The sequence below is a fragment of the Mus caroli genome, unplaced genomic scaffold (genome assembly GCF_978045245.1).
Source record: "Mus caroli unplaced genomic scaffold, Mus_caroli_1 scaffold_1, whole genome shotgun sequence".
In the NCBI taxonomy this organism is placed as follows: Eukaryota; Metazoa; Chordata; class Mammalia; order Rodentia; family Muridae; genus Mus; species Mus caroli.
In genome coordinates, this window is record NW_028227256.1 from 150,187,618 (window position 1) to 150,206,729 (window position 19,112).

Consider the following 19,112-nt stretch of genomic DNA (forward strand, 5'->3'; position numbering starts at 1 on the left):
GAATAGACAGTTCTGAGAGAGTGAGAGAGAGAGAGAGAGAGAAAGAAATTGATTCAAACAGCCAACAAGTACCTGGGAGAAAATGTTCAATAAGGATAATTGTTGGGGAAATGCAGATGAAAACCATAATGAACCACAAATTAACTCCCCGCAGTTAGAATGGCTGTTGTTGGAGGCGGAGGGAAGGGGACCCTCCATCACCTCTGGGATGAATGTAAATTAGCAGAAACATTATGAAAAACACATGGAGGTGCCTCAAGAATAGAAACTGAATTACTACATGACCCAGCAATGGCACTGCCATCTACATAAATTAGTTCACTGAAGAGACATCTGCCCATACATATTTGCAACAGTCTAGATATCAGCTGGTAGATACATGGATAAATAAAATGTTATGTGTAAACATAATGGAGCATTGTTCAGGTTTAGAATGGAATCATATTGTTGTGGCTTGAATGAGGAATTTTGCCCATAGGCTCATGACTTTGAACATCTGGTCCACAGTGGTGCTGCTGTTTTGTGATGGTGCAGCCTTGCTGGAGGAAGAAGGTCATTAGGAGCAAGGTCTGAGGCCTTATGTCTCCCCCACTTCCTGCTCATTCTCTGCTTCCCATGTGCAGTTCAGCTTCCTGCTCTGGTTGCCCACTGCCATGCTCCCCCCCCCACAGACCATAAGTCATCAGTTCTCAACCTGTGACCCCTTTGGGGTCTAACAACCCTTTCACATGGGTCATAGATCACATATCCTGAGTTTCAGATATTTACATTATGATTCATAACAGTAGCAAAATTACAGTTTTGAAGTAGCAATGAAATTAGTTTATGGTTGGGGACATCATAGAAGAGGAGGCACAGAGGGATATAAGGTCCAGAGGACCAGGAATTCTGGTGGGAGATTATATCTCCTAGGAATGTCAGCGAAGCTACACCCATGATACCTCAACAATATGGCTGCCTAAACAAAACCTGAATAAGACAACACTAACAGACATGCTAACTCAGGAGAGAAAAGTCTCACAGGGCCCCAACCCTAGACAAAGAGCTACAATGATTGCTAGCAGAGAGAAAATCAGTTTTTGCCAGGGTTGGACCCCCTAATTGGTTATCCAAAATCAAATGGCCAGCTCTGAAGTCACACAACACTAAACAGACTCATCAGGTTGTATTTATGTATTTATACATTGAGTGTGTGTGTGTGTGTGTGTATGTGTGTGTGTGTGTCTATATGCAGTAATAAAGTAATTAAAGAAAAGAGACTATAAATTTGATAAGGAGTGGGTGGGATGATGGGGAGAAATAATGTAATTATATTTTAACTTGAAATCACCACAAATTAATAAGGGTATTACGTATAATTAATAATTTTATCATATTAAGATACATTACTATTCTAACCTTTTACACATGTATAAAGTTATAAAATTTGATAAATGAAATCATACCACTACAGGAACAAATACTTATATATTATATTCATACAAGATCCAGAGGACCAGTAAGTCTGGATTTTAAACATTCACTGATGTGGCTCTGGATGCTTAATCTTTTTTCTAAATTTTATTTTATTTTTAATTGATACAATAATACAAATTACAGGCTACAACATGCTATTTCAGTACAAGTACACAATATATAGTGATCTAATTGGATCTTTTTGGAGTTGAACTGTCTTTCATGAAATTATATATCTAAAAACTTACAAACTTTTCTTAGTATTGACTATATTCAATATTCCTAAACATTCCTAAATTAACATTAGTTATGCTTCTTTACTTTTATACATACACCACACACAAACACCCCACACACATACACAGAGGCACACATATGCATGCACACACATTCATGTACACATATATACACACATACATACAGACACTCATGCCTGCACATACATACCACACACATACACACACAAACATGCATATCACACACATACAAACACTCACACATACATACTGATGTCTTTATAAAAAGATAAAGAGATATAAGAATATGTTCTACTGGGGTGTGGTGAGGTATGGGGCAGGGGGCTCAGTGGGCCCATGCCAAGGCATCCCTTCCCCCTGAGGGACCAGCCACATGACTGTAAAGTATAGAATAGAATTTATTCTGGGCATGGGGAGGGGAGTTAAGAGGGTAGTAGAGGCAGAGAAAGGCAGAAAGGAGAGGGGAGGAGAGGAGAGGGGAGGGGAGGGGAACGGAGGGGGGGAGGGGAGGGGAACGGAGGGGGGGGAAGGGGAGGGAAGTAGAGGCTGGCCATGACCACATAGAGAGAGGGGAGAAGGGAATGGAGAGAGGGGAGGACCAACAGGGAACAAGAGAGCAAGAGGCAAAAGAGAGAGGAGGGGGCAAGCAGCCCCTTTTATAGTGGGCAAGGCCTACCTGGCTATTGCCAGGTAACTGTGGGGTGGAGTTTAGACAGAATGCTTACACATACCACACACAAACACTCATGAATACACACATACACACACACAGAGCAAATTATCAAATTTAATTCATTTTAATTATCTTTTGATGGAACAGAGATTTTTAAATGAGACAACTCTCCTCACTCAGAAGGCTACATAGAATAATTTGCAAAAAGTGAAGTGGTTAAAACAAAGTGACTATTAAGAATCTCAACCCAGTCTGCAGAATTTTCCACTTTTAATTGAACAGTTTATTTTCATTTGGGCAGCAATTTAAATTCAGTTTTTCATTTCTCTCCATAGGCAGTCAGTGTTTGTCCCCAGATTATACCCACATTGCTAAGGTGACCGGTCCTCAGCAAGACCGTTCATAAGTACACAGGCACGTCATTGTTTTCCTTTCAAGCATCAGCTTGACGCTCCTCCCTCTCTTTGGACTCCTTCACCTGTCTCTGAGTTCTTCCTTCCGTTCCTTTCAGACCCCAGCAAAGGGTAAATGGCTGTCACTGCTGCCTGTTTGGGAGTGAAGTTCCAGGTCGTGACACAACTTCAGAATTTACCGCTGTGTCTTTCAAAGCTAAGCCTGCTCCCTGGAACTGTCCCTGAGAGCTGCCCCCACACGGGTAAATGAAGCACTCTGTTAATAACGCAGAGGTTCCAGGTATCTCTAGAAGCTGAACACAGTGTACAAAAGGACTCTGGTCCCCCAAGAGTATACTCTCTTCTACAAACCAATCCCCACACAGCCAACCATTCAAGTACTACCTCGCTTGCCACCTCCTTCAGTCAACACTGCTGAGCTCAAATTAACTTGTGGGTCTCCTAAGAAGCTTGTCCCAACTCTTTTAACTAAACAGGCCTTCCCAGCCTTTCTGGCTTCTGTATTGTATACACAGTGTCAAGTCTTTTAATTTAGCAGTCATTTCCCTTTAAATGATTCATACAAGGAACAGGCCTTTGCACCTAACTAGTGAGCCCCCCAAACTGACACACTATACTTCACACCTCTGAAATCTCCCCCACAGAACTTGGCATAATGCTTGAAACACACAACAAGTATTTGTTGAATAATCAGCCGGACCATCCCTGTGCCTGCTTGGGGTGCTGGCTCTCCACGCCCATGCCAGCCCAGGGGACAGGAGGGGGCGGGACCAGGCAGGGCATCTCTGCAAGAAGCATCTGTGTTAGAAGACGCTGAGCAGTGACTGAAAACCACCATTCCTCTTATCAGTGCATTAAACAAGCTTATCAGAGAGAGAGGAGAGACAGTCAGAGTATGTGAGCCAATTATTTACACATACCAAATTTAACAAGAACAGCAGCAGAAGGGAGGAAACAGGGACAACTGTGCAGCTGGAGATGTTAGGAAGTCATATGAGAAAACAGAATGTTTGAAGTGGGTGCTGAGAAAATTAGTATGAACTTACCAGAGGACTCAAGATGAAAACACCCCAGAAAAGAGAGGAGCAAGCGCAAAGATATGGAAATAGCACACCCCCTCATCCTCTCCTCAGTTCCCCGACCAGCCCCACACGCACGCACGAGCCTCCACTTCAGTAAGGCCTACTCACCCAGTGTGGGAGGAAGTGCACAACTGGACTCCCCACCCTTGGGAGCCTGGGGCAGGAGGACTAGGGGGCTGAGACTAGCCTGGGCTGCAGCAGAGAGACTGTCTCAACAAAACAAAGCAGACTGAGTAAGGCCACTCCCCTGACCTTAAGGAGTATTGAGCTAAGTAAGAGCAACTTAATGTTAACATCTATTTGGGACTTGGAAGTTCAATCCAAATCTATAATTTGCAGAAAGAAGTGTTTGTAACTGACTCAACCCTCATTTTTATGGGCTACTTTATTTGTAGAGATGAATTTTTATGTAATTATGTATTTTGCCTTTAAAGAATAAAAATCAAGAAAGGAATGTTTGAAAGCTATTGACTCAATGTTTCCACTCAGTCAGCCTGCTGCCTGTACAAACTCTGCACTCCAAACCCCATAGAGCAGCTTACAGGAGTGTTAATGACGGGCTGTAAGATCTAGGTGACTGCACCTCCAATATCCCTAAAGCAAACAATCTGTTTGCAATTTTTAAAATTTTCATTTTCTCCAGATACTGAAGAAAATATGCAGACTCCTAGCTGAGAGGGAACTGACTGGAATGGGCACTAATATATCCCGCAGGTGCATTTCTATCTTGTGTTTTAAGAGGGAAGGCTAACAGCCCTGTCCAGTGGGTGCCCCTTATGGAACACTGGCGGCACCAGTGTGCATCCGAGGTTCACCTTTGACGAGAAGTTCAAGAAATTGTTGAGAACAAGCAGCTTCGGAAGAGCTCCTCTTGGCACTTCCCAGCTTCTCAAGGTCTGAGTCTTGAGTGCTTCTAAACACAGGCTCTTCTCTGCATCCTAAATGGTGGGGGCAGGGGAGGGGCACACTTGCAAACTACACTACGTTAAAAGCCGAAAGCCTCATTGAAGGTGCCACAAAAATGGTGCTGTTATTTTTCTATTACATTTATATATTATTATCCTCAGCTGCACATAAACAATCAACAGAACAAGAAGGAAAAAATTCCCAGAGAAATGATCTAAAATTACTTAGACTTGTTTTTTAAATCCCCAGGTTGAGAGCTGTGCCTTTTTGCAGCCACTGGAGTTCTGGGACCTCAGAGTGGAAAACAGTAAGAGAATGCGACCCTGATCCCCAAGCCAGGGTGCTGGGCATCGATCAGGATAGCACACTACACTGACATTGAACATTCTACTTACAAGAATTCTTTCCCACCCCACCCCTGCCCATGCCCCCGAGATGTCTACCTTCCAGACGTAACACACTCAGCACAGAACTGCAACTGAAGCCCAGTTCTCACTGATACAAAAAAGAAACTTCTCATCAGTCCAGATACAGAATGACTGACGAGTCCTTCTCTCTGCTGGTCCCTTATTTTGCTTCCTGCATCTTAATAGTCATTTAAAAAAATATATAGAATTTCAGGATCACGACACGTGCCTTTTAAGTTTCTAGTTTTACCAGTTGTTAATCAAGTCCAGTATCAATTTCCTCTCTGCTGAAGTTGGCCTCTGATGGAAGAAGAACTCAAGGCAAAGGAAGAGGATTTTCTGCAGAAAAGCTCTCAGAACCATCTCTGGCTACAAGATACAAGAGTTCTAAAGGACTCTCTGTTCTGAAGACTTTTGTCCCAAAATCATTCTGAGGAGCACATTCCTAAATAGTCATCTTCTAGCGGTGGCTCAGTGTCACCGCCAAAGCACTCACAGCATGCAGGAGGAAGGGCAAGCAGAGGGAGCTCTGTGAGTTCAAGGCCAACCTGGTCTACATAATGAGTTCCAGGACATCCAGGGCTATGTAGAGAAATCCTTTCTGAAAAAATAACAATGATAATAAACATTATACAACTGGTATCCAAAAAAAAACAAAAAAGCATTAAAGGGGTATTACTTTCTCCCTGAATCCTCAGCTACTGAGAGTGTCAGGAACCAGGTGGTAGCCCATGTTTGTAATCCTAACACTGGAGGCTGAGATAGGATCATTGAATCTGAGGCCAACCTGGGCTGCAGAGACCCTGCCTCAAAACACAAAACACACAAACACAAAAAAAGAACTAGATTCATTCCTTCATCCCTCTCTCTTTCCCCCCTCCCTTCCTTCCTGCATTCACATAAAATCTACTATGGCCAGGAGCTTCAATGACTGTGAAATAAAGTCATTTATTGAGCTCTAGGGCATTTATATGCCTTATAGAGCTTACTGTGGAGTTCTGCCTTGCAGAGGAAATCCAGACAAATCAGTGCATGAATAATATCAGATATTAAGTATAATTTTTAATAAAAGGTAGCAAGATGGTGTGTAACAGGAATGTAGTCAGGACAAATGTAGGAAAGAAAAACAAACAAACAAACACCAATTGAGAAGTGATTCTATTAGCCTAAGTGAGAAAAGAAAGTTGGGGGAAGTATTATGATAGCCCAAACTCGTCAGCTGATGCTGAACCTGAGGAAGGGAGAAGTTGAAGGCTGTTCAAACTGAGCAAACAGGCAGTCTGTGATGCCCTTAACTAAGTCTTTGGAAGAAACGTGGTAAAGACCATGGCATCAAAGATGTCTTTCTCGTTAGGTCATGTTTGAGATGCCACCAGGGTAACAATGTTAACCCAGAAAGCAGACAGTTGCATAGACACCTCTAAGCTCAGGGAAGCCAAGCTACAGAGCCATCAGCTACAGATGGTGTTTACAGTCATACACCAGATGAAGTCAAGTCACCCAGGGACCTGTTTGATCGAGCAGGTTCATGGCTTAACCGCCCTAGCCGACAGGGTTTCTAGGTAGAGATGAACATCTGAATGTGTTGGGAAACCTGCACAGCACTGCATGAATGGGTGTGGCTAGCAGACACATAGGGAACACCACAGGAAGAGAGAAACAGGAAAACCAGAAAAGAAAACCCAAATTTCCTGGCCATGATAATGGGGCTACTGGTTATTTTAGCACACAAAGCAAAGAACCAGAAAATTCCCCGAAAGAAAGTACCACAGAGAGAAATGAAAATGAGGTGTGCTTATTCCTGGGCCCTGTTCACTAACAAATGTAACATCTAAAAACTATATAGAAGCTTGTTTAAAGTAACCAGTTCCAGTAGCCGAGTTTCCAGATGACAAGTGCTACCTGAACCCCTGTTTCGAACCAGCCCGCAGCTCACATGAACTGGGTTTCACCTGGGAGGCAAACCAGGGCTGAAAGAGAGGGAAACTAGGCGGACAAGAGAGAAATGGAGCCAAGACAATGTTCTGATCAAGGCTCAAATGTTTAATGGCGAATGTGCTTATAAAGGAGGGGGGGAGGACCATTCCCCCCAGTTCATTCTTGGAGGCTGGAACCACCAGCAGGATAGGGTGTGGTCTCAGGAATAGCTAGGCGGCCTCCCAGCAGGTAGCAGTATCTTGAAGAGGAACAGCAACACTGGTTGAACAATAGAGTGATCTAGGGAGGAAGGTTCCACCCTAGGTAATAGGTCTGGCTCAGCCAGCTTCAGGCTGAGGGAAGGTTACTAACCAACCGTGAACATAAAGTATATAGCTTTTATAATTGGAAAGGAAAACTGCACAGAGGGCTAATGCAATAAAGAGCTGTGGCTCCGAAAACAAGATCTTCATGGCAACTGTTAGAAGCTCCAGTGCGAGGCTGAGAATCATTAAAAGCAAGACTCATGCCGTGACGGGAGAGAACTCTACGCAGTTAAGACGTGCTTGCTACTCATGGAGAGGACCAGAGTTTGGTTCCCAGCACCCACATGGCAACGCACGGCCATCTGTAAGTACAGTTCTGGGGGTCCAGTGCCCTCCTCTGGCCTTCTTGAGCACTAGGCAAATACATACATAGTGTACACACTCAGATTCAGGCAAACACTCCGACACAGAAAAGAAAAACAAATTCAAAAGACTAGTTTGGTAGATGCTTCATGCTAAATCCAAACTAGTGCGTGTTAGTAGGACAAAAGGTAAAACAGAAGTTGGTTTAATAGTTTGAAATTGTTAAGGTCTTAAAGTATAACTCAGATTTATATGTAAAGATTCCGTACACTTACCCATTATAGATTTAATACTAATTAATGTTTCCAGTTAAATCAATTAAAGTTTGTTAACTGCCAGAAGAATTTTTTTTCTTTTTTTGGTTTTTTTGTTTTTTTTTGAGACAGGGTTTCTCTGTGTTGCCCTGGCTGTCCTGAAACTCACTGTGTAGACCAGGCTGGCCTCGAACTCAGAAATCTGCCTGCCTCTGCCTCCGGAGTGCTGGGATTAAAGGCGTGCCCCACCATGCCCAGTTTTAAGAAAATTTTTTTGAACTAGTAAACAAATTAAGATTCACAAGATGACTGCATCACCATATAATATGTGTGGCCAAGGTAAGTTATTATCTAATCACATTCCTGCCATGCTTCAGCCTTAGCTACACTGTATGTTAAATACTTATACCATTTAAACAATACTCGCAGCTTGTACCAGAAATAGGAGCTGACAATACAAAACCGTTTCATGTAAGTTTTGAAAATTTCTAACTGCAATTTTCAATATTACTATGTTTTTAAAATTAGATATCAGGGGGGCTTATAGAAGTCCACAGTCTTTGCTATATTTGGAGAAATAAGAACCCCTCTTAATTATATAAACCCAGAGTGGTATACCTTTCACATTCTCTGACAGTCACTTAACATATAGACTCTCCCAAACAAGTCATGTGCCTGCTCTTCCTTGTAATTTGAGGTAGCTCCCGATAGATGGCACTGCTTATCTGAGTCAAACAGGCATTGCTTTTTCTTGCCCTTTTTTTTATTAAACTTAAGAATCTTTCATTACTACAGAATTGAACTTTGAAACATTTTAAGAGAAAAATAAAAAGGTCTTTTTTGTACATTGATCAAACTGATAAGTACTGGAGATGAAGTTTTAGGTACAGAACTACACACACACACACTCACACATACACACATTCACACACACTCACACATACTCTCACACACACTCACACACACACACACACACACACACACACACTCACACACACTCACACTTAAATAAACACTGAGATACTTTCAGATAAGAATTATGGCTTCTAGCCAGGTGAGGCAGTGCACTCTAATCCCAGCACTTGGGAAGCAGAGGCAGGTGGATTCCTGTGAGTTCGAGGACAGCCTGGTCTACAAAGAGAGTTCCAGGACAGCCTGGGCTGTTACACAGAGAAACCCTGACTTAAAAAGACAAAAACAAACAAAAAGAAAGAAAGAAAAGAAAAGAGGAGAGGAGAAGAGGGGTGGATGTAACTTCAATTTTTTAAACCCATTATTAATGATGGTTTTTAAAAGTTTTAACCTCCCTTTTAGCCCACCCCACCCCCAGAGCTGGTGGGAAAGAAAGGATATGGGTAAGTGGAGCTGTTTAGAAAGGGTCTATGGAGCAAGACCCTTCTGTGTTGTCTGGAAATCAGCAATTCGGTTCACAGGTTAGCAGTGTAGCTCCATCCACTCTCAAACACTTCCCAGATACACCAGCAGACTAGTCTGGTACCAGAGTCAGGATAGCAAATGTGAATTAGCAGTGATAGCACTGGCAGAGATAGCCAGGCCTCAGCCTCAGCTCGAGTCAACAGGAGAGACCCAGAGGGAACATCAAAAGTTCTCGGCTGTGCCTCTCTCAGGGAAGAGAAGATCAGCAAAGACTTGAGACCCATAAGCTCTATAAGCAAGCCTAGCTCAGCCTCTGTCACTGTCCACTGAGTTCTATTTATCCTCCCTCCAAACATGGCATGTCCTCCCCAGGTCTTGCCTCAGCACTTGCATCTGTTATCAGCTGACATCACTCTGCCAATCAGCCCAAGTCTGTGCAAGAGACAAACTGTAGCACACCACCAGAAGTTTTTTTTGGTGTGTTTCTGACTATGGGGTACCGACAAAGGTAGCTCAACTACGCGATGTAAGGAGTAACACGTGTGTCGTTAGAAGAATCCTTCATCACATGTCCTTTCACGTGTGTACTTTAGCAGAACATCCTCTCTCCTGTGTCTGCTTCAGCTAAACATTCCTTCAGGACTTCTGCCTTAGTCCTTCACCTGTGTCCACTTCATCTAAATGTTCCTTCACGTGTTTGCCCCAGAAAAACACTATCCAACTCACTGTCCAAAGAACCTTTAAGTTTCCAATTCAGGTGGTGGAGGAGGAAGAAGAAGAACGTGAATTGTGGCATCTGCAGAAGAGGCCAGCAGCAGGTTTGGCCTTCTGCCTGAGATGTGCTCACACCTGCACACTGAGGCTCTCCTGACCTTTGGGGTCTAGGGCTCCTGGTCCTCCCACTTAGAGGCAGCAAGCATCAGAATGACAATGCCTAGCTCCACCAACCTCTGAGGCTTTTTGGAGCTTGTAATGCAAGTGACAAGAGCTGTCCCAACTCTGACTCCACCCTTGAAAAACACTCTTTTATTACTGCCATACTGATGACAGCTGATATGAAAGTAAACACTCACAGAGCTAACAAGGCTTCTCCAAACCTTGGGAGGACCATGCACCCTTCCAGTTGTAACATCTTCAGACTCTCACACTTCGTGTGTGTGTGTGTGTGTGTGTATGTGTGTGTACAAATCTGTATACATTTGCTTCCCAGCTCATCAACAACAAAATACAAGTGATACAGAAGAAATTTAACTTGACGTATAGTTTTTTGCCAATTAGTCCACATAGTTAGCTCACACAGCAGCATGCGCTTGGTACTGATCAGACCTAGAAGTGCAGCGATAACCAAAAGAGATGCAGGTCTCTCCCAAAGAGAGAAAATAATGCAATCATGTTGCTGACAGTTCAACAGAAACTGAAATCTCTGGGGGAAGTAAGACTGACACAAACCAATAAAAAGTAAATTCACTGGTTATAGTATCCTGGCAGGAAGAAATAGGAATCTACAGAGAGATCAGGCAGGCAGACAGACAAACAGACACTTTGGTAAATCAATCTGCTGCACAGAGATCAAGCAAGGTTTCGCTATCTCAGAGTCTTCCCACTGCCACATGCACTCTTTGGGGCTATGCATTGTCATATGCAGTCTTTGGGGCTACACACTGTCACACGTAGTCTTTGAGATTACGCATTATCACATACAGTCTTTGAGGACATACACTGCCACATGCACTCTTTGTTTCATTATTATGAGGAAAATCCAATAAACAAGCACTGGCTATTTCACAAGAAAGCAAGTGGAGTTTGCCTCAAATTGCCTGCATCAAAATTCATCACTTTTAAGAGCTTCATCGCTATGAAGTAAAAGAACACTGCAAATTAAGAGTTTGAATTATGCTGGGCGTGGTGGCGCATGCCTTTAATCCCAGCATTCGGGAGGCAGAGGCAGGCGGATTTCTGAGTTCGAGGCCAGCCTGGTCTACAAAGTGAGGTCCAGGACAGCCAGAGCTATACAGAGAAACCCTGTCTCAAAAACCCAAAAAAAAAAAAAGCTTGAATTATTAGAGAGATAGGAAATTATATGTGGGAAATTAATGCCATCACATCAGAAGGTTTTCAAGTAGCGTTTTATCAAGCACCTGGCCCACGGACATTCCCAGAATATCCTGTCCCCCATCCACCCTCACGTCATTCTTGAACAGACTCCAAGTCCCAGCTCCGTGCTTCAGCACCCATGTGACCCTGCCTTCCTCACACACTTATCTCATGCTGACACAATACGGTCTGGGGGAGATGCTTACTGCAGCCTTCTGCACACAACATGGGTTAAAAAAACAGCAACTAGTAAAGTTTTCCAATCTTAAACAAAGAATTCCATATATTCAGAGAGGTGACAGAAGCCAGAGCTGAGTAAGATTTCAAAGCAGGGCCCAGTTTCCCTAAAGCAGCTGATACAGATGGAGTGGTGGTGCACACCTACAGCTTCTGGACTAGGGAAGCTCTCAAGTTCACGGGCAGGCTGGGCTACATCATAAGACCCTGTCGAAAGAAAGGAAGGAAGGAAGGAAGGAAGGAAGGAAGGAAGGAAGGAAGGAGAGGGAGGGAGGGAGGGAGGGAGGAAGAGAGAGAGAGAGAGAGAGAGAGAGAGAGAGAGAGAGAGAGAGAGAAAAGAAAAAATAAAACTTACAGCTCTTGTCCTGGGTGATATAAAGTAACAATATATTTATAGTTATTTTATGTTCATAAAGAACATAAAAAGAAGAAAACTCTGTCTTTAAAGACTCTTAGCAAATACAGGAAGAACCAAGGGAATCGAGGAGAAGCCTCATTTTCAAAACACAAGAGACAGCCATGTTGATACAGGCCTTTCATCCAAGCATTAGACAGGAGGATCTGGTGGACTATATGGTAAATTTGAGGCTAGCCTGTGCTACCTGAAACCCTACCTCAAAAAGAAAGAAAACAGAAACAAAAACTACAGGAAGCTTGTGTTCTGTAACCAATTAGACCACACTAGGTCTAAAGCAGATCACTGCAATATGTAGACAGAGAGCGCTGTGGAGCCACAGGAAGAAATCTATGCTCACTCACTGAAGATGACTAAGTTCCAGCAGATAGTATCCTTCTTTTTTTATTATTATTTCAAGATACTTTATTTTCACAATGGGTCACAACATAAGCTCCTGGCCCATTCTGCCAATGTACAAGCTACAAACGCTAGCTCAGCAGCTGAGGGGCACACATTAGTATCATGTCTGAAAAGTGAATAAAATCCATATAAAACAAATATTCAAAGTTTCCATAGGAACACAGTAAGTGTGACCACCATCTCCTAGCCTTCCATACTGCATTGGTGCCAACTCTACTCTTACAAAGACATCCCAAACTAGCAGTAATTAAGTTAAATGGTCCCCCAAATGCCTTAATTCAAGCTAAACTTGCAGGCAAGAGCTACAAGAATGGCATCTACACATTTATGGTAGCAGAAGCACAGGCTGCAGGGTGACGGTCCATCCTGCTCTCCTGGGCACAAGACATGGGCAGCGTGCCATCATCCTGCTCCTCCACCTCCAGCGGGAAGCCATGGCTCTGGATCTGCTTCATGAGTTGCCACATTGGCCGTGACATTACATAGTAGATGTTTGGCCTCTGGAACCCATTGAAAGTAGAAGCAGCAGCAATGGTGTATGCACCCATGTTTTCAAACAGCATCCAATCACCCACATGCATTTCAGGCAGGTTACAGTGCTCCACGATCCGATCAAGGCCATCACATGTTGGCCCCCAGATGCTGGATGAGTAATACTTCTCATCTGGCTTGGGTCTCTTCTGCAGCAGGGCCTTCACATGGGCATGATCATAAAGAATGCAGTTAAATGGTCCATATACTCCATCATTCACATAATACATGAAGGTTTGCTCATTTGACTCATCTTCATCGTCAGGGCCAGGCTTCTCCTTCCACACGGTTTTTTTGGCAATAATGTTGACTGCAAGTGTGAAAGCTGACGAGACATAGTATCTGCCTGGCTCAGCTATGATTCTCACTCCAGAGTCTGATGGGAAGTACTTGTCCAGAGCTGGGTTGATTACACTGGTGATCTCTTCAAATTTAAGCTTTGTATCTTCAGATCCAGGAAAGCCACCACCAATATCAAGCAGATACATGCTGAAACCAACTTCTGTTCCCATGTCAAACACACAGCGGGCATCTGACACTGCCTGCACGAAGGTCTCGGGGTCAGTACATCCACTGCCCACATGGAAGCTGACACCAATGACATCAATATTTAGCTCTTTTGCCCGTTCCAAGAGAAGCCTGCTGGTTTTGAGTGTGGCACCAAACTTAACACTGAGGTGGCAAACGGCTTTGGAATCATCAGTGGCAATCCACAGAACCAACTTTGCCTCTGGATGTGCTCTGGCGACTTTCATCAATTCAATTTCACTGTCAAAAGTCATCATCTGGCAGCATACTTGATTTGAGAGATTTGTTTACAAGGATTTGCATAGATAATCCTCTCTGGAGGCACCCCAAGCCCCTGTACCAACTGTATTTCAGTCTTGCTTGCACAGTCAAATCCTGTCCCAATGGCAGCTAGGGTGCTCACTATGGCTCTGCTATCATTTCATTTGAGTGTATAAAAGGGAGTAACGCGGGGAAGAGCTTTTAGCCACCTCCGATGCTTCTTTAGAACGTCTCCGAGGTCCGCAACATAGAACGCATCCTTATCGTCAGAGGAAGAGACTTCATTGATTTGTTGGTCCAGAATGTCCTTAGCAGTAAAGCCTTCATCAAGGATGTGGCAGTCAAACTCGTCCTTAGTAAAGCTGCTCATGGTTCTCGATGTGCCTACAGAAAACCTGGAGATGGAATTAAATTATCGCCAGCTCCTCACAAGGCCGACTTATCCAAGAACTCTAAATGCTGTCTCCTTGGAGTGGTGGAAACACTCACAGCACGGTGGTGCGGCTGGCCGGACCCATGCGCAGCCAAACCCCGAGGAGCGAGGAGCGTCGGTCCAGTCAGCCGCCTTGTCGAGCCCGCCGCAGACAGATGGCACCGAGCTGCTGGCTGAGGGCAGCCGGCAGCGGCTGCAGGGACCGACCAATATCCTTCTTCATAGCAGACTAAACCCAGGAAGTGAGAAGACATGGAGCCGTTATTTTTTTACATTTGTGTGTGAGTGCTGCATGTGCGCGGGTATCCATGGAGGCCAGAGGAGGCCTTCAAGAGCTGGAACTTCAGGAGCTCTGTGAGCTGCGTGGCGCGGGTGCTGGGAACACACTCAGGTTCCCTGGAAGCGCAGGGCGTGACCTAACTGCTCAGCCTTCTCTCAAGGACTGGGCATGAAATGTTTTAAAAGGGATGTTTTGAAAGTAGGTTGTTTTGGTTTTTTTTTATTGACAAGGACAGACTCATTATCTGTTAAATGATAACTGAATTCTATTTTCTAGCGGATATTAATCCAGAAGAGAATATCTAGTGACCAGCTATAGGACTTTAGATGAGTCTCCTGAGAGCTCTATTATTAGTCAGAGTTCTCTAGAGGAACAGAACTAATAGAATTTTTTAACATACACACACACACACACACACACACACACACATATATATATATATATACCCAGTGGTTTACAGTTTGTGGTCCAGCTAGTTCAACAACAGCAGAAAGTCTGAGAATGCAGCAGTTGTTCAGTCCAGAGTCTGGATGTCTCAGCTGCTCTTCAGCATACACTGGAATGCTGAAGAAGGAGGCCTAATGGCAGTGAAGGAACACCTCCGCAGCAGGGCACTGCGCTTGCTGTGAAAACAAGGGTGAGCGGGTACACAGGTTTTAGTTAACTGGATCCTTTGAGGTTGGAGCTGCCATGAGAAGGTGTAGCTCTTCCAACCTCAAAGGATCCAGTTAACTAAAACCCGTGTACCCAGCTGTTTGGTTTGTTGCTGCTGTTGTTGTTGTTGATTCTAAATGTAGTCAAGTTGACAAACAAGAATAGCCATCACAGTACCCCTGCCCTGGGATCCCTGCTTGCTTGGTTTGAGACACAGACACACCTGTAAAATGTCAGCTCTCTAGGGGAAAGGCCTCATACGGTGGTCCACTGCTCCATCCCTGGAATAGCGCCTGCCACACTGCATGGGCATATCAGATGTTGAATGAACTTTTTAAGTGTATGATCAGCATGAAGTTAACAAATAGGAAACATTTTGAGATCTTCATGGAGTAAAATGATGCGTCAAATTAGAACCAGGTGACTCGGCTCAAAGGGCAAAGGCAGACGCTTATTTGAAGCTTGCCTGTGCCACTTGACCAGGAGAACTGTGGTGATGTGCAGAGAACTGAGGGGCATCTCAATATGGCTTTTTAAAGTGACATCTGACACAGAAGTACAGCTTTGAATAAGTACAAAAGAGAATTGCCCAAACACACTCTTAGATCAACAGACCTGAAGTCCCATTTTTAAACTCAGAGAAAGAGAGAGAGAGAATCTGAGACAGGAGCACAACAAAAGAAATAAAGTGTCCCAGAGCCTGTTGCTCAGATCCATACCCAGGGGGTTCCATGCAGGGTAAGGTGGAAGAGTCCCAGGATATTCTATTAGTGCAAACACCAGCAATCCTAGTCACTGCTACCCACAACCCTTATGGTTTCACAGCCTAGGAGGATAAGAGCTTGAAATCTACACAGCATCCTGGCTCTGGGAAAAGAGTTCATCTCACCTCCTAGCAAGCACTCGGGTGCTGCAGCCAGGAGCCACTGTGGGAAGGACCCATTGAGTTCGAATTACTTGAGATGTCAGAAACTGTGGTGTGCTCCTGTTCCTGTGGCCCCACAAACATTCCCCTGGTCAGAGTGTAGCTGCCCTACAAGCTAGACTTGCCCCGGTGGAGTGACTCTTACTGCCCCATGAAGAAGGACCAATTATAAAGAGCGGTGATATAGAGGAAAGTGCCAGGTGCCACTCTCAAAACTGGAGCTGGGAGAGCCTGCTCTTGATCCAGAGGTATGAAGTCAACCTCCAATGGCTTAACACAGATGCCAAGGATGGGGCCCTGCTCTCCAGCACCTTGCACAGGGAGCCTGTTGCCAAAAAGATGGAGGCAGAACTCTGAGTTTCCATTACTCCTTTGCCAGCACAGGCATTCTGGGTGGCCTGGAGCAATACCAAGGTGATTTCTGCTGGTGTCCCACCCCTGAGGCACAGTCTTAGAAGGTCTGAAGAGAAACTGCCAGATGTTGGCTGCTTTTGCTCTGGTTCACTCCTGGGAGCACCTCAGCTGAGAGGAATGTTCCCCAGTTCCAGCTGTGGCCCACTCCTACCTGATGGCTGGCAGGTACTACAAGCAGAAGACTGGAAGAGAGCACACAGCTGCGTTGGGGGTTGGGGGGATGCATGGAGCCAGATTTCTACTCTTGGACCAGCATGCCCATGATAGCAGAAGGGAAGAGCAGCTCTGATCTTGCTGCCACCACACCCACGCATATCCCTCACACTGATCACTGCAAAACTTTGTCTGATCACATAACTGCTGACAAAACCAAGTGTGAATGCCACCAACGGGTGCTATGACTCCTGCCCTTGCCTCCCCTAGAAAGCACCTAGATCTGTACCAAGCCTAATCAGAGAGCAAGTACCACAGGACACTCACCTCTCCTGGGAATCTCGTCTCTTCTGGCCCCTGCAGGCACCAGACAGGCATGGGTACACAGACATACATAGAGGCTAAGCAGCCACACAGATAAAAGGAAAACTTAAAAATACATATCCAATAAAGTGATAGCAAAACACTTCCCTCATATTAGAAAAGGCATGGACATCCAAGTATTGATCTTTAAAGCCCCAAAGAGGTATACATGCCCAGAAAAGATCTTCACCATAACAGATTATGATCAAACCATCAAAAGCAGAGGACAGCCAAGTGGTGGTGGTGCATGACTTTCACCCTAGCACTCAGGAGGCAGAAGCAGGCAGATCTTTGTGAGTTCAAGGCCAGCCTGTTTCTACAGAGCTAGTTCCAGTATAGCCAGAGCTGTTGCACAGAGAAACTCTCTCTCAAAACATAACACAGCAACAACAGAATCAAAGGACTTGTAAATCTGTAAGAAAGAGCACTGAGTCACATTTAAAGTAACTCCATTAGACACATAACACTGGTTTTAGTAGCAGAAATTGTACAGGTCCAGGAGGACACTTTGTTGTTGTTTTTAAATATTATTTATTTATTTTTATTTATATGAGTACACTGTAGCTGTCTTCAGACACACACACCAGAAGAGAGCATCAGATCCCATTATAGATGGTTGTGAGCCACCACGTGGTTGCTGGGAATTGAACTCAGGACCTCTTGAAGAGCAATCAGTGTTCTTAACCACTGAGCCACCTCTCCAGCCCAGGAGGACACATTTTAAGTATAAGAGAAAATAATTATGAACCAACATTACTACACCCAGCAAGGCTATCTTGTTACCAGAGTAACAAGGGATGAGCCTAGACCATAACAGCTCTAACAAGATGGCTTGCCACCCATCCTCAATATGTCAATTAACCAAACAAATAATAATGGAAAGCATAGATCATAAATGTATTCAATGTGGAAACACTGGGAAGAGAAACAAATAGAGAGATCTGGGGACACACACCCAGTCTGTCTTCAGGTACTGGTATGAGGTGTAAGTTTAAGTAACTAAGCAGTCTTGATCAAAGTGTGGTCCCATGCTCCGTCAAAGTATGGATGTCTCAGCAGCTCCAAGTTTTGTTGCACAGGTTGTCAGAATTCTACAAAATCTCTTCCTCAGAGACAAGTTCCCTCTGTCTGGCAGGCACAAAAGCTTCAACCATCTCTGCCCTGTCACTAGTTCCGGAGGAAACCCCAGTGCCCTGGGCTCCACTGTCCTAACTGCCATAAGGAAGGGCACGAGGGTCTCTCCTTAGACCATCTTCTCTCCTGCCAGGAGGGTTACGGCCATCCTTCAGCATCCAAAGAAAAGAAAGACATTCTAAGATAAGTAAACAGTAAGGGAATTCATGGCCATAGCCAAGCATCACCATAAAAGATGGTTAGGAAGGACCTGTGCCCAGAAGTGGAAGGAAGACAACTACCATCACAACAGCAGGTGAGAAGTAGATTCCAAGGAAAGCAGAAACACTTAAGTGTGGCAGGGACAGGCTGGCAGGCTAGGAGCTGTGTCTGTGTGGTGTACTGAAGGAAGAGAGTCGAGACAAAAAGAAGAGACTCTTCCAAAATAGAAAAAAAAAAAAAAAAAAAGAACAAAAAAGAGAGGAAGGGCAGCTCAAAGGTATAAAGAAAGAAAAGCTCCCCACCCCACCCCACCACACCACACCCTACCCCCACCCCACCCAGAGGCAGGGCTCCACGGTGCAGGCAGAGGGAAGCAGAGGCCTCATCCTGAAGGTAAGCCTGGAGAGTCTGGTGAAAACAGACTGGCAGTCCTACCCACGGGATGAAGTCTTGCAAGCCCCAAAGCCTGCTGGGGTTTTGGTGACCTGTCCAGAAGAACAGTTTGGCAGTACAGCAAACCCAATTTTATTCCTCCCCCTGGCTTAAAAGTACTGTGAACAGTCACCATCTTGGGAGGGACCCTACAATGGGCTACTCTGGGGACCAGAGAACAAGGAACGATCATAAGTCAAAGAACATGAATTCAGTCTGTAACAGCCCTGACCCTCAGTGAGCATGAAAAGGAAATATTTGCCTAATAATACATGACAGAGTATC

The 19,112-nt window shown here is 44.5% G+C and overlaps 1 protein-coding gene and 1 pseudogene across 4 annotated transcripts in view; both read right to left on the reverse strand.

Annotated features, from left to right (window-relative positions):
• Rgl1 (ral guanine nucleotide dissociation stimulator like 1) overlaps positions 1-19,112 on the reverse strand; it is a 250,090-nt gene that overhangs the window by 194,735 nt on the left and 36,243 nt on the right. The window lies entirely within an intron of this gene.
• LOC110296246 (ornithine decarboxylase pseudogene) lies at positions 12,836-14,229 on the reverse strand (annotated as a pseudogene).